A 14,189-nucleotide genomic window follows, 5' to 3' on the forward strand; every position below is an offset into this window, starting at 1 on the left:
TCAGGTTATTATCCCCGGGGTCCTGGGACTGAGTCCTGCATCAGGCTCCCTGCGCAGTGGGGAGTCTGTTTCTCCCTCTCTTGCTCCTGTGCTTGTGCTCTCTCTCTCTCTCTCTCTGCCAAATACATAAAATCTTTGTGTATATAGATAGATATAGATATCTAAATCTATCTATATATAATATATCTTAAAACAAAGTTAAAAAATAGTAAATTAGAGAAACTACATTTTCAGTACTGTACTATATTTATTGAAAATAAAAAATCCAAAAAAAAAAAAAAAAAGAAAGAAAGGAAAAAATCCACCAATAAGTGGATCCATACAGTTGAAAGCCATGTTTTTCAAGGGTCAACTCGATAACCTATGGATTTAGATGAACTAAAACTTGTGGACTATTAAAGAAAACTGAGAATTGATTTGTAAACAATCTTTAAACAATTACAGAGGTATGTATCATACTTCCAAAACGATATCTTTGAGACTTGAACAATCATTCTGATGTCAAGCTAGACAAGATGTCTTGCAAGAAAAATACTGCCAGGATGCCTAAGAATTCCTGCACCTGAGACAATGTAAAGGTAAGGGATACCACTTTCTCCACTGCTTAGAAAAATCTGCTTGTTTTCTGGTGTTGAGGACTTGGCTTCATTAACATTTGTACAAACTGGTTCCTTAGACTTAATTTCTCTAAGGTTCAATCCCTCAAAAATTTAAATTGTTTTGCATGTATCAGTTGCAACTTTTGCCATAAAGTGTCTTTCTTGAAAAATTAGGTTCAGAGAGTTTTAATGAAGAGTCAATTTGTAAGTTCTATGTAAGATTCCTTCCCAATTACTCAAAAGCCCCAAAGTAGGCTACACTCAAGAGTGGACATTCATACAAATTTTAAGGAATATTTTTTCTAATCATCTCATGCTATTATTGAATATAGAACTGCAACAACAATAAAACATTAAAAAAATTGCAGTATGTTTGTCTGGCACTTGGAAAAAAAGAAAAACCTTTTTTTTATGGTTTTATGTAGTTTTCAGGGACAACTTCAACAATCCCAATTTTAAAAAATACATTTGTACTGTAGAATAATTGTAGATATATGAAAAAGGTTGGAAGATACTGCTGAGAGTTCTTGAATATGGTTTACCCAGTTTCCCCCTAGTTAGTACCGGGAATAACCACAGGGCACTTGCCAAAACTAAGAAACTAATATTGGTACAATACTACCAATTTAGAGTTCACTGGTTTTTCCATTAATGTTTTTGTTTGTGGGTTTCAGGATCCAGTTTAAGATAGCACATGACATTTAGTATAATATTTTAAAACTATAGAAAATCGTAAACATGGGCTTTCAACACATTTTCCAAAATGCACACAGCCAAGAGCAATTCTGATCCATGCTGCTCGGTTTCTCATTCTTTCTCCAAAACACAAGCATTCCAGACTCAAGCACATTGTTGTATCAGTGCGTTGTATCCCTGAATTAAAGCTATTTGTAAACTTTAAACATAACAGATGTTTCTACATCTGCATAAACTACCAGCCTTTGAAAAAATCTTGCAGTGTGCATTTGGTGTTTTAAGACTGCCTCCCTTCAAATATTTACTCTCTGCTACAAGTGCTTGAAATAAACACTGTCCCCAGATCTGGATGATACAATGCCCTCCCTCCACTGTCCCAAGTTTGCCCTGGCTCTCTTTACCTCATCCCATATTTTTTATACCTTCCTTATTCCCACATTTTTCCTGTTTACCCTACTTACCTAAGGTGTTTTCCTCTTCTTGAGGGCCATTTTTTTTTTTTTTTTTTAATTAAAGAAGGGGAGATAGAGGGACCCAACCTGGGGCTCTACCTTACAACGCTGAGGTCATGACCTGATCCAAAATCAAGTCAGATGCTTCACTGACTGAGCCACCCAGGTCCCCCTTGAGGACCCTTTACTAACTGGTTTTTCAACAAGCAAATACTATGTAAAGATGTAATGAGCATCAGGGTCCTTCTAATGCCAAAGTTCCATTTCATCCTCCTGGGATCACATCTGCTGCCACTTCTCAAAGAAACAGATGTTGCTTTTTGAAACCAAGAACTTGCTAGATAGTTCACTTCAAAACCCTCCTTATGCAGTGAGGCCCAAAGAACTCCCACATGCCCAGCCCAGAAGGCTGCAGTTTGTGGATGTCTCTATCAACGAGAACAGCAGCAGAAATATTAAAACTAGGTGACAGTTGTATGCTATTCTGGATGCTTCGAGTGTGACTGTTAGAGTGTGACTCATTTAACAAATGAGATAACGGAGTCTGCAGGTAGTTAAGGGACATTCTGTCTTCAAGCTCATTGAAACAACTTCCCATTGGGGCCTTCGCTGTGTGGTTACCAGGCAGCAGTGATCCTTGTTAGCTAAACTGTACATCAGACCCAGAGTTTGGAGTATCCCTTGCAGGGGACACACCCAGTTTGGACTGTCTCTCCAGTCATCTGACACTGAATGCTGTGGTCTTCCTAAAAGACAGTGATGGCCCTTGTGCCCTGTCCTCTCTTGAGGCAGACGGAGCTCTCTTTGGCAAGACTTATGAGAGATCACAGCCGGCCCTGGGAATTTGAAGCCACTGTCCCTCTTCCTCGATGATCTGATACGAGCTATTACTTCTGCTTTTTCTTGTATCTGCTCAATTTTCTTCTCAATGCATGCATTTTCTTTTCATCGGTTTTTAAAACTGACTCTACATCTGTTTTTTGTTTGTTTGTTTGTTTGTTTGTTTGTTTTTCCACCTGTTATCAACTCCACTTGGAATGATTCCATTCTCCTGGGCCAAGCTAGTGGATTTCTGCTTTCTGGGGCATCAGCATTGCAAAGAACCACATTTACAACTAGCGTGCACAGAATGTTTCTCCCCAGTACAAAGACAGATACTTGTAAACTGAAACTATTTATCCTAGATTAACTTCATGTGGTTATCCTAAACAGAACGGAAATGTATCTTTTAGTAGGATCTCTTTGGAAAGAATTTCTTTACTTAGAGGAGTAATCTGCAAGGTCTGCTGAGATATCTGTGGGAAAAGAAGTAAGGATCAGCCTGAAGGCAGGACTTTCAGTAGAGCACAACTCAAACTCATTGAAAAGGCACAGAATTTCCTAACTTTCAAATGCAGAATACATTTTATATAAAAGAAATTAAAAATTCTCAAGGTCAGTCCTCTAGTATGAGTTACATGTATTATAAAAATAGAACATTTTTAGTATTTTTAAAATAACAACACACATTTAAAATACAATTTGAAAAAAAATAAAATAAAATACAATTTGAGGGGCGCCTGGGTGGCTCAGTGGATTAAAGCTTCTGCCTTCAGCTCAGGTCATGATCCCAGGGTCCTGGGATTGAGCCCCACATCAGGCTCTCTGCTCAGCAGGGATCCTGCTTCCTCCTTTCTCTCTGCCTGCCTCTCTGCCTACTTGTGATCTCTGTCTGTCAAATAAATAATTTAAAAAAAATAAAATAAAATAAAATACAATTTGATAACCAAAATATAACACAAAATGGAATGTAAATGTTCAGTTGAAGGAGGTTAAATATATGCATCTATATGTGTGGATGGTTTCTAGGCTCTGTATATGCACATACATATAAACACACTTATATTTATATTATTTACATGTGAATGTATATTCTATATGTATGTTTCTACTTATTAAGGTCATTCATGTCTTATATGACAGGGCTTTGTAAATATAGATGTAATAAAATCATTTAGTACCTATTCCAAAAATTACAGAGACTGCTAATCTATTTTATTTTAAGAACTGGGTAAAGAAAGACATTCAATGCCCTTTTCCAGTCCCAATTTTCTCTCAGTTAGAGACAATCTATTTAAAATAATTCTCTTAAATCAACATGAAAGGCACATTTCCATTGTTCCCAAAAGCCTCCTTCTTCTTTTTATTTGGCTTTTTTTTTTTCCTTTTTGTTTACTTTGTGCTTTTGGTTGGGGGAGCAGTCTTTGTTTTTTGTGCCTTTTCTTTTCCCTTTTTTCCACTAGATCTGCTCTGCTGCCTGTCCCTCAGGTGTTCCTTCAAGAACCTTTTCTAAATGCAAAAGCAAATAAGAGGAAAAATGTCAGCTTCCATGGTTGGCAAGACAACAAGGCTCAGAGGGTAGGAAGCAGGTTTGTGGCAAGCAGCAGCAGGCTTTGCAAGTGGGCCCTGGGCACGGGAGCACCGGTCCGTGCCTGCAGGTGCACCGAGCTCTGAAAGAGCTCTCCCTTCCCAGCACTTTCTGTTTATCAAATGCTGCCCCATATGGGCTGTGCCACAGTATATTTCTCTAAGGCTAGAACCCAGCTGTGTCCAAGAAATCAATAGAGACAGGAAAGCACATATGCAACCTAAGTGTTTTACGGTGACGCGGGTATGGTGGTTAAACTAGCGCTCCCTGTCACTTGCTTTATTTAACACTCATGAAGTTTGCCTCAAAATCCTCTCAGAACAAGTTTGATTAGGTGAGTATCGTGATACTATCCAATTATGAAAATCATGAGATACCTTCCCAGTTATTTAAAACACTGACAGAAAATCACTGCAACTAATCATAAGGTCTATCGTACATTAAGAATTGCTATACTTTCTCCTACTTGTACCTTTTTTAAATCTTCAAGAGCACCAGTTATTAAAAGCAGCATTGGGGATTTATAGAATTAATGTAATTCTTCACACAACAAGGAGAGGGGCTGGAGAGTGCTTTGATTTTTCTAGAACTTCTTGTGGAAGTTTTAAAAACTCCAGAGAAATAAGAGCAACTAGCTTTTAGGATGGGTTGAACTCAGAATACAAAGTTTTATTTTTTACCACTATTGTTGCCTAAAATACATTTTGTCAATTTGCCCTTCCCTGATCCTTAGGAGCATCCTGGGAAAATCCAGTAGCTTTTAGGTTATTTTAATTCCAATCTGGTCTCCATTAAAGTTCTAATCTGTCATCCATCAAACACGTCTCTCCTATCCCTTCTGAGACAACTCTGGGACTGGTTAAGCCATGAGGAAAGGGAGCAGCCACCATCTTCCCTTTCCTTTTCCTTTCTTACTCCCTCTTCCTCCTGCCTTTCCTTCAAGGCTAGAGTAGTGGGGGAGGTGATTCAAAGGAAGAAGGAAAGATCTACTTCTGGACCTTGAGGGCATCCTGACTCACCACTGCCCTTTGGTCCTGCCAGCCACCGTGTGTCTTTCTCAGTGCTCTCTCCTCACTGACATCATGCATTTGCTGGGTGCAACTTTGCTTCTTACCTTTCGTCAGCCCTATCCAGCGTCGGACATTTGAGATTATCTTGCCCCGGGAGGTAGCTACTCTGGGGCAGGTTTTTGTCAGGATATTGATAGCAAAGTTACCTCCTGTAAGAAGCCATGTATCCCAAATAAAAATAGAGAATTCTTTGTCCCATGAAGCACTAGTTTCTTTACTCCTCCCTTTCTTCTTGCCTTAACTGTGTGGCTCGTCCAGCCAGCTTCCTACTTTTGGCTTCTTCAGGCTTAAAACTGACACCTGCTTCCATCAGCATGTATACAAAATCCCTGGGGCATAACCCAACTTCTCCAAGAATGTCCTAAGGTTTGACTACTTCTGGTTATAATTTGGGATATGACCGATAACAAACATCTAGTCAGGGAGTGTTCTACCAGCCTTCTCTAGTGCAAACAATCCCCCAATTTTTGTGTGTTCTTTGATGCTGACACACCCAGCTGGGGTGCGGAGAACTGTGCACCATTTCTCCCCCATAGAAATGGGCTGGAAAATAACATAACACTTTAATTTTTGTAAAATTCTTGCTACCTTATTAGCAAAGATGCCTTATATTAAGGATATCTAGAGCTATTTTTCTATGCACTGTAAGAAATCTGAACCAATTTAGTCATGTCTTTACAAATCCTGTCTTTAGAAGTGACGATAAGTTCACTGACTGTTGTTAACTTCCCAGGCTTTAGTGACTTTGAGACAACAGAAAAAGTTCCAAATATCCTGATAGAAAGTTTTTCACCAATTATTCATTTTCACTTTTTACACATATATATTCAAAGTGGAGTAGGTTACCCTGGCAAATCAGTCTTGCACCATGGCACAAGAAAGACGGACATAATTTTTCAGCAGCTTCTGGAAAATACTGATGATTTCTTATGTGTTGACTCAGCAGTGGTCAGAGGTAGACTCTAAGCTATTATGTTCTCCATCATGGCAGCCCTCTATGTTCTTCCCTTACCCAGTCTGGATCACAAGATTCTTCTGTGCTCCATATTGGACAATTCCAGACCACCTTCTTGATGTATATCTTTTTTGATGAAACCTGAAGCTTCTGAACTACTGCATAAATTCCTATTATTTCAATGCTAACCCTTAGCACAGGAAACCCAGGGGTTGGCACATCCTAGACCCTCATTTGAGAACCCCAAAATATCCCCAAACTTATTGAGCAAAGGGGTTGTAAGTATGTTCATTTATTCTGAAAATCTATATCATTATTAATAATGACAGTGATATCCCCTTTCTTATAGAAATATGTTTAATAGTAAGGGATGTAGTTAATACCTGTGGTGACTGTATAATGTAGGAATTAGGAGATAAACTCATGAGTCAGAACACACCTGAATTCGTATCTTGGTCCACCTCTACAAGCTGTGTGACCTGAACACGCTACACAACATCTCAATGCCATAATTTCCTCATCTGAAGTGTCAATATAATAATCATATCTACAGCATAAGTTTGTAGTGAAGACTATGTTGATATATTGAAAATATTGGATATGTACATCAGTGAGTGGCACATAGCATTAGAGTCATTTTTTATTATTAATACTCTTATAAATCACATTCAAATTTTTATTTGATCCTCTTAAGAAGGTAATGAAGTATGTCAGATATTTTAATTTATTCTTCTATAAAAATGGAAAATTAAATTTTTAAGACTTTTTTCTAGAGAAGTTTAAAGTCCACAGCAAGACTGAGAAGCAAGTTACAGAGATTTCCTATATGCTGTCTGCTCCACAATTGCATAACCTTCCCCAGCCTCAACATCCTCACCAGAATGGTACACTGAAAACTACTGATGAGTCAATATTGACACCTTATAATTACTGAAAGTCTATAGCTTACATTAGAGTTCACACTTGGTGGTGTACATTCTATGGGTTTTGGCAACATGTAATGACATGTTTCCATCATTACGGTATCATATAGAGTATTTTCATTGCCCTGAAAATCCTCTGTATTCTGCCTATTAATTCCCCAACCCAACCCCTGGCAATGACTGATCTTTTTAGTGCCTCCATAATTTTGCCTTTTCCAGAATGTCATATAGGTAGAATCATACCATATTCCTTTTCATACTCTAACCTTTTCATACTGGCTTCTTTCCCTTAGTAGTATTCATTTAAAGTTCCCTACATGCCTTTTCATGGCATGACAGATCATTTCTTTTTAATGCTGAATAATACTCCATTGTCTAGTTGGACCACTGTTCATTTATTCATCTACCGAAGGACGTCTTGATTGCTTTCAAGTTTTGGTAATTATAAATAAAACTACTATTAATGGTCATTCCAGGTTTTTCTGTAGATAGGTTTTCAACTCCTTTAGATAAGTACCAAGGACTGTGATTGCTGGATTGCATGACAGGAATATATTAAGAAACCTCTGAACTATTTTCTCCAAGTGACTGCACCATTATGTGTTCCCACCAGTGAAGAAGGAAGAGTTCCAGAGCCCAACATGGTGATGCACATTTAGAAAGTTCTGTGGCAGATCTCAGAATTGCTTTCTCCCAGAGACAGAAATTAAATGTCTAAAAGATTGGAGTATAATGCAAAACTCATAATATTTACACTTTGACACCTTGAAAATATAACATTAGGTGAATGTCATTATATTTCTTATAAATTCTCATTTTTATAAAAATTAATTAACAACATAGGAAAAATTGACTTCCAAATGAAATGCTAAATAATTTTAAGAATAATATAGAAATTATGTAAAATATTCTGAAGGAATAAACAAAATAATAAATTTTGTTTCAAAGACATGGGATTATATGTATTTTTATGCACACATTTCTATTTTATGTATGTATGTTTTAGACATGCTTTTCTCTCTATTTTGAACAAAGGTTGACATTAGAGTAATACTTGAATCTATGTTTTTCTGATGAACAATTACAAAGGACTCTGTCAATGTCATGTCAAAATCAAGGATTATTTTTAAATTCTGGGATGTGCCTCATCCTGAAGATTATTATTAACTAATCACAATTGGCAGAGGTAAAAAACAGAGTATGAATTCATAGAAACTATGCAAACAATCTACAGAAGTCATATGGGCTATAAGATTCCTGATTGGAAGGACCTAAAACTTGGTTCTATAAGAATATACAGCAAGAAATCAAGTGACCTTATTGATCAGGAAGGACTCCTTATTGAGAGTATTTTGTCATCACTTCAAACCAACCTTTAGCTTTGTGGAGTTGCCTCTGAGAATTCCTGTGACCTATACAAATGCCCTGTTGAAACCCTCCTGAGGCAATACCAAAGCCTTAAATATCATATTAAAGTTTACATCGTTTTATTTTTCACTATGGAAATACATTGTTAGTAGTTGGGATCCTCAAACTATAGCTAAAAAGTCATTATGAGGGATATTTTTTTCTTCCTCACTAAGAGGTAATGTGTCCATGGCAAGGTTTGGCTTCTGGCCATGGTCACACCAACAGTGAGCAGAGAGTGCTCTCTGGGAGCTAATGTGTCACATTTGGTGCATTTGAGCAGAAGGCCTGGCTATAGCTCTCTGCTCAACTAAGTTTCCAGACACTCTCAGAGGTACATTGTTGGAAAGGCCATGGGCTAGGGCAGCAACGTGCAAAAACCTCTCAGGCTAAATTAATTATACTTCTGGAAATGGTGGAAGAAAAGAAAACAAATCAAGAAAGTGTGGGATCTGGGGAAGTAATTTACTTTTAAATAATTGCTGTGGAATTCTTAGGTGATGCTAGGGCACCAAAGAAGGAAATATTATCACTGATAACTAATTCTTAGTGAGGACCTACAGAAGTGTAGCTATAACCTGATACCAAACTTAGGTCTGCAAAGAACGCACAAGATCTATATGGCAAGATCTCAGAGATATAAATTCAAGGAATTTATAACCACTGAATAAATTAACTACCCTACATAATTAGACTTTGGGTACATAGAGCATGAACTGTGTCTCTTTCATATTGTTCTAGTAAGCAGTCTGTAACTGGGACAATAATCTAGGCTAAAGTCATATATTTTGGAGTCCTTGTTATTTCTGAATTTTAGGAGGAAACTATAGGTGAGAAAGAGGTCAGTCTCAAGAACTGTGCAGGGTCTAGGGTTTTATCTTAGTTGCAAGCCAACAAGTTTGCCTGCCCCAGTTTCATAGGTTCTGGTAGAAGACACAATGCACCCTAATAAGAGACAAGCAGCAGTAGCTAGTTTCAAGTCTATTTCTATCAACTTGCTATGCCGTTCAGACCCCACAGGGTGACACAGGTGGCCCATGATGGACACTTGTACATACAGTAGGTTGCACTGCAGAAGAGGAGCACCTAGCTTGAGAAATCTATTGTTTCCATAGGAGGAGAAGTTGGTTTGCTCTTTGTTTTGAGGGAGATTTCACGTCAGCTCTCAAAGTCATTCATTGAAAACACAACCCAAAGAAATTGCCCAAGGAAAGAGTGGTCAAAACTTTATGCTCTTGGTGCCCATTAAGAATGTACCCGATGATCCATGACAGGTGGATGGTCTACCCAACAGTTGCCCAGGGAAAACCTAGAGGAGAAATGATATGTGATTAGGAATAAACCTTAGGAAACGCAAACATTTGAAAACATTTGGAACAGGCAAGAAAGGAGCAATAGGGGAAAAGGAGAAAAATCAGAATAGTATAGTGAAAAGGATGAAAACAATATTAATGAGGGAGTAGTGATGACAGCAATCTGCCTGACAACTACATAAGACCAAACCATTTGGAAACTGGAGAAGTGCTTTACAATTTTTTTTTTTAATTTTGTCTCAATATCCCTTTGTATTGTTAAAAACTTTTGAGGAGCTGAGAGCTTTTGTTTAGGTGGGTTATATCCACTGATAGTTAAAAGTTGAGTGTAAGAACATTTTTAAGTATTTATTAATTAAATCTTTAAAATAACAGTTGGTTTTATGAAAAACTTAGTATATTTTCTAAAACTAAATATAATGAGAACATTACTTTTCACTTTTGCAATTCTATTAAATGTCTCTCTTAAGATATCTTGATTCTTATACCTGCCTCTATAGTCTCCATGTTGCCATAAACTATTTAGATTAAAGTATATGAACAAAATCCAGCCCACAGAAATATGTGGTTGGAAACAGTGAGGGTGATATAAGTAACCTTTTTCAGGTAAGTGGGGATATCCTTGTCTAACATTATGCAAAATTTGCAACATGGTAATTTTAAAATAGAAGTTGAAATAGTGAAACAGAAAAAATCATTTTTTGCCCTGTTACATTCAAATTCATTGGTTTATTTTCCATTTTGAATGGATATTTTAACCACAAATGATTATTTAACATCATGTACAGATCATTTGGAAATTATTGTTTTATTGAGTAATGCTGATCTTTCAAATGTTGACATTTCATTATACAGTATTAAACATCACATTAATTAATTTCACCAGCAATCATCAGAAAAGTATTTAAGAATTAGATATACCAGTCTCACAGTGGTGGATACAAACTTTTCATATTTCTAATTTTCATTGGAAAGCTCGAATTTCATCATTGACAACAAATATTATCAAATGTTTTTCTTAAAACAGCAGGTTTAATTTCTTTGTTCACTATCAAGAAAATGTCCACCAAATATTCAGTTTTGAATAATGTATTTGTTCTGTCAGTCTTTCTTTCAGGTAAAAATGGTGCTTTGTGGTGGGGGGAGCAGTTAGTTTAGCTTACAACTCAGACAAGTATAGGAGCCCGGATATAGTCGTTGACCTCTGTTAATGCAGTAAAAGTGTTTCATAGAGTTTCCATGTCATCACATGGCATTATTAGGGAGTTAGAATTTAATGAAAAGGATTACTTTTGTGTTTCACCTCAGACACTCTCAAAAAATTATTTTCTTGTTTTGTTTTGTCTTCCTCACAAGTTCTTGGCTGTAAATACAACAACTACTAGTATTTTGGTGCTATTCCCATGACTCGTGCTAAGAAACCAGCAGTTTTACTTAAGTTACTTTTGCAACATCAGTGCAAACAGCATAAGAAAGACAACTAACATCTTAGTATTATTAGGAAAATAGCTTGACTGTTACAGTGAACGTATCTAGGGGATCCCAGGGATCTGAAAACTTTATTTTGAGAACTGCTATTTTAGAAAAGTGAAAGCCCCTTCCTTCAATTACTAATTCAGTTTTGTTGCTGTTGTTTTTATATTCATTTTAATTTCTCTGTTCTCATCCTCTCTCTCTTCAAATGTGTGTGTGAGCATGTTGGAGCTGCTTGGGGTCTAATTAAAAATTAAAGAAAGCCTAATTTTATTGCAGGATATTTTTAGCTATTCTTTGTCTTCCTCAGTGATATTCTTTTACTTTATGTTAATAAAGTAGATTTTTAATTTTTATTAAGAACTTCATCTTTAGAGCAGTTTTGGGTTCTAGTTTTAGTTTTAGTTTTAGTTTAGCAAAACCCAGGCAAAGGTACAACATGCACAGCACCTCATTCTCAACATCCCCCACCAGAGTGATACATTTGTTACAATCAACCTACATTAATACACTAGTCACCCAAAGTTCATAGTTTATATGACGGGCTTACTTTGAGGCTCACAGAAGCTCTGACTCCCTTTTTCATCTGTCTCCTTAGTCTTGGGGGCAGTGGTTTGTCCCATATTCCTCCTTTTTTATGAATTCAAGAGGAGTGGTTGGTTTTCCAGTCTGGTCAGCTTTTTATTTGTGGTTAGGATGGAGTAGTTACTTCCAAGCTCCTTATTATATGCAGAAGCAGAAACCACAAGTCTTAACGGAGCATGTCTGAGTATATATCTCCTCTGTTTTGGAGACTAATCTTCTGAAAACCCCTCAGTTTCTGGTTAGACTAAGAATGTTTCTTAGTCTGTATCTATAACTATCTTCTCCATGTTCAATAGCTTATTTAAGCAAAATAATCACAGAAACTCGACCTGAACACATCATCTAATCTTACATATGCCAGTATTTTTTTTTAATTTATTTTGATAGAGAGAGATCACAAGAAGGCAGAGATGCAGGCAGAGTGAGAGGAAGAAGCAGGCTCCCCGATGAGCAGAGAGCCTGATGTGGGGCTTGATCCCAGGAACCTGAGATCATGACCTGAGCTGAAGGCAGAGGCTTTAACCCACTGAGCCAACCAGGTGCCCCCATATGCCAGTATTTTAGATGAAGGCAGAAGAATCAATCAGCAAGACCAGAATAAATCTCATAACTTTTTACCATGAGGACTTGACAACTAATTGACACTTATTTTTTGTATAAATCCATCTGATTTGCAAACCATGCATTATATGTATTAGCTGAATTTAAACATGGGACATACATTAACACAACAAAGAGAAGTTGCATCAAATTAGAATATAAAAAGATGAGGCAGTGAGGCACCTGGGTGGCTCAGTCAGTTGAGCATCCAAGTCTTTCTTTTGGCTCAGGCCATGATCTCATGGGTTGAGAGATCGAGTCCTGTGTTGGGCCCCACGCCCAATGCAGAGTCTGCTTGAAATCCTCTCTCTTCCTTCCCCCTTCCCACCTCATGTGCTTTCTCACTCTCTCTCTCTCTCTCAAACAACTGAACAAATAATTTTTTTAAAAAGATGAGGTAGGGCAAAAAACCCTATTTCTGAGTTTCCATGCAATCTGGCATAAACTGAATATTTACAGAAAGCAAAGTTCATTTCATTACATCTTAAACAATTAAAAATACAAAGGATATTAGAAATTGTTCAGATCTCTTGGATTAGATTAATGTTTTTTAGAATGACTTAGTCATAATAAATATATTTACATTAGGAAGCTTATTCATTACCAAATACAATTGAAAGTATAATAGTATATGGTCTTTCTAAACTGTAGCAGGATAGTATTTTGAAACACTATTCAACTGTTTTTCTCTTTCCTAGTTCTCTTTTATCTTATTGTTCCTCCACCATTAAAATAATACTGAGTTAGTGCCTTGGGAAAGGAAAACACAAAGAACAGAATATAAAGTAATAGTCGAGCAATTGATTTTTTTTTTCCATGTATCAGATTTTTTTTTTTTAATTTTATTTTTTATAAACATATATTTTTTTCCCCCAGGGGTACAGGTCTGTGAATCTCCAGGTTTACACACTTCACAGTACTCACCATAGCACATACCCTACCCAATGTCCATAACCCCACCCCCCCCAACCCCCCTCCCCCCAGCAACCCTCAGTTTGTTTTGTGAGATTAAGAGTCACTTATGGTTTATCTCCCTCCCAATCCCATCTTGTTTCAGAGTAATTGATTTTGACTTCCAAAACAGCTTTTAAAATCCAAAGCTGACATATAATTTGAATATATTTTTGATTTATATAAATATGGAATTGGAGGAAAGAAAAATGATTTAAATAATTAAAAATTCATTTAAACATATACAACACAGAGAAATGTAAATAATGGATATTTGAGTAAGAAAGACAATATGCAGATATACTAGTCCTTTTCCCAAGAAGATAGATAAAGATCTCAAAAGATTAGCAGGGGGAAGAAAGCTAGAGAAGTGACTAGTCTTTAGAGCCTGATGGTACCCCAGAAGATGCCTGACACTGCCATCCCTTGGCTCTGTCCAGTGGGAATGACTGGACCCCTATATGTTTAAGGGAAATCTGAGGTAGAGGGGTCTTCTATATGGTTCACCTGTAGCCCACGGATGTGGAAACCTTGTGGAGGAGCACCAGAATATGGTGCCAAACCACTAAAATAGATAAGGCTATGGACTTGGATATAGCTTCAGAAAATTCTGATAATCTTGACCTTCATAGAGAAAGAATCAAGTCCCCTAAGAGGGGGTGTGGCAGATGCTCTTTTCCAAATATGACTGCAGCAAGTACTCTCATTCCACATGCTGTTTTTACTATGTGAGTCTGACAGGCCTACCATCAAGAAGT

Source organism: Lontra canadensis, unplaced genomic scaffold (assembly GCF_010015895.1).
Source record: "Lontra canadensis isolate GAN:19392208 unplaced genomic scaffold, GSC_riverotter_1.0 scaffold73, whole genome shotgun sequence".
Lineage (NCBI taxonomy): Eukaryota > Metazoa > Chordata > Mammalia > Carnivora > Mustelidae > Lontra > Lontra canadensis.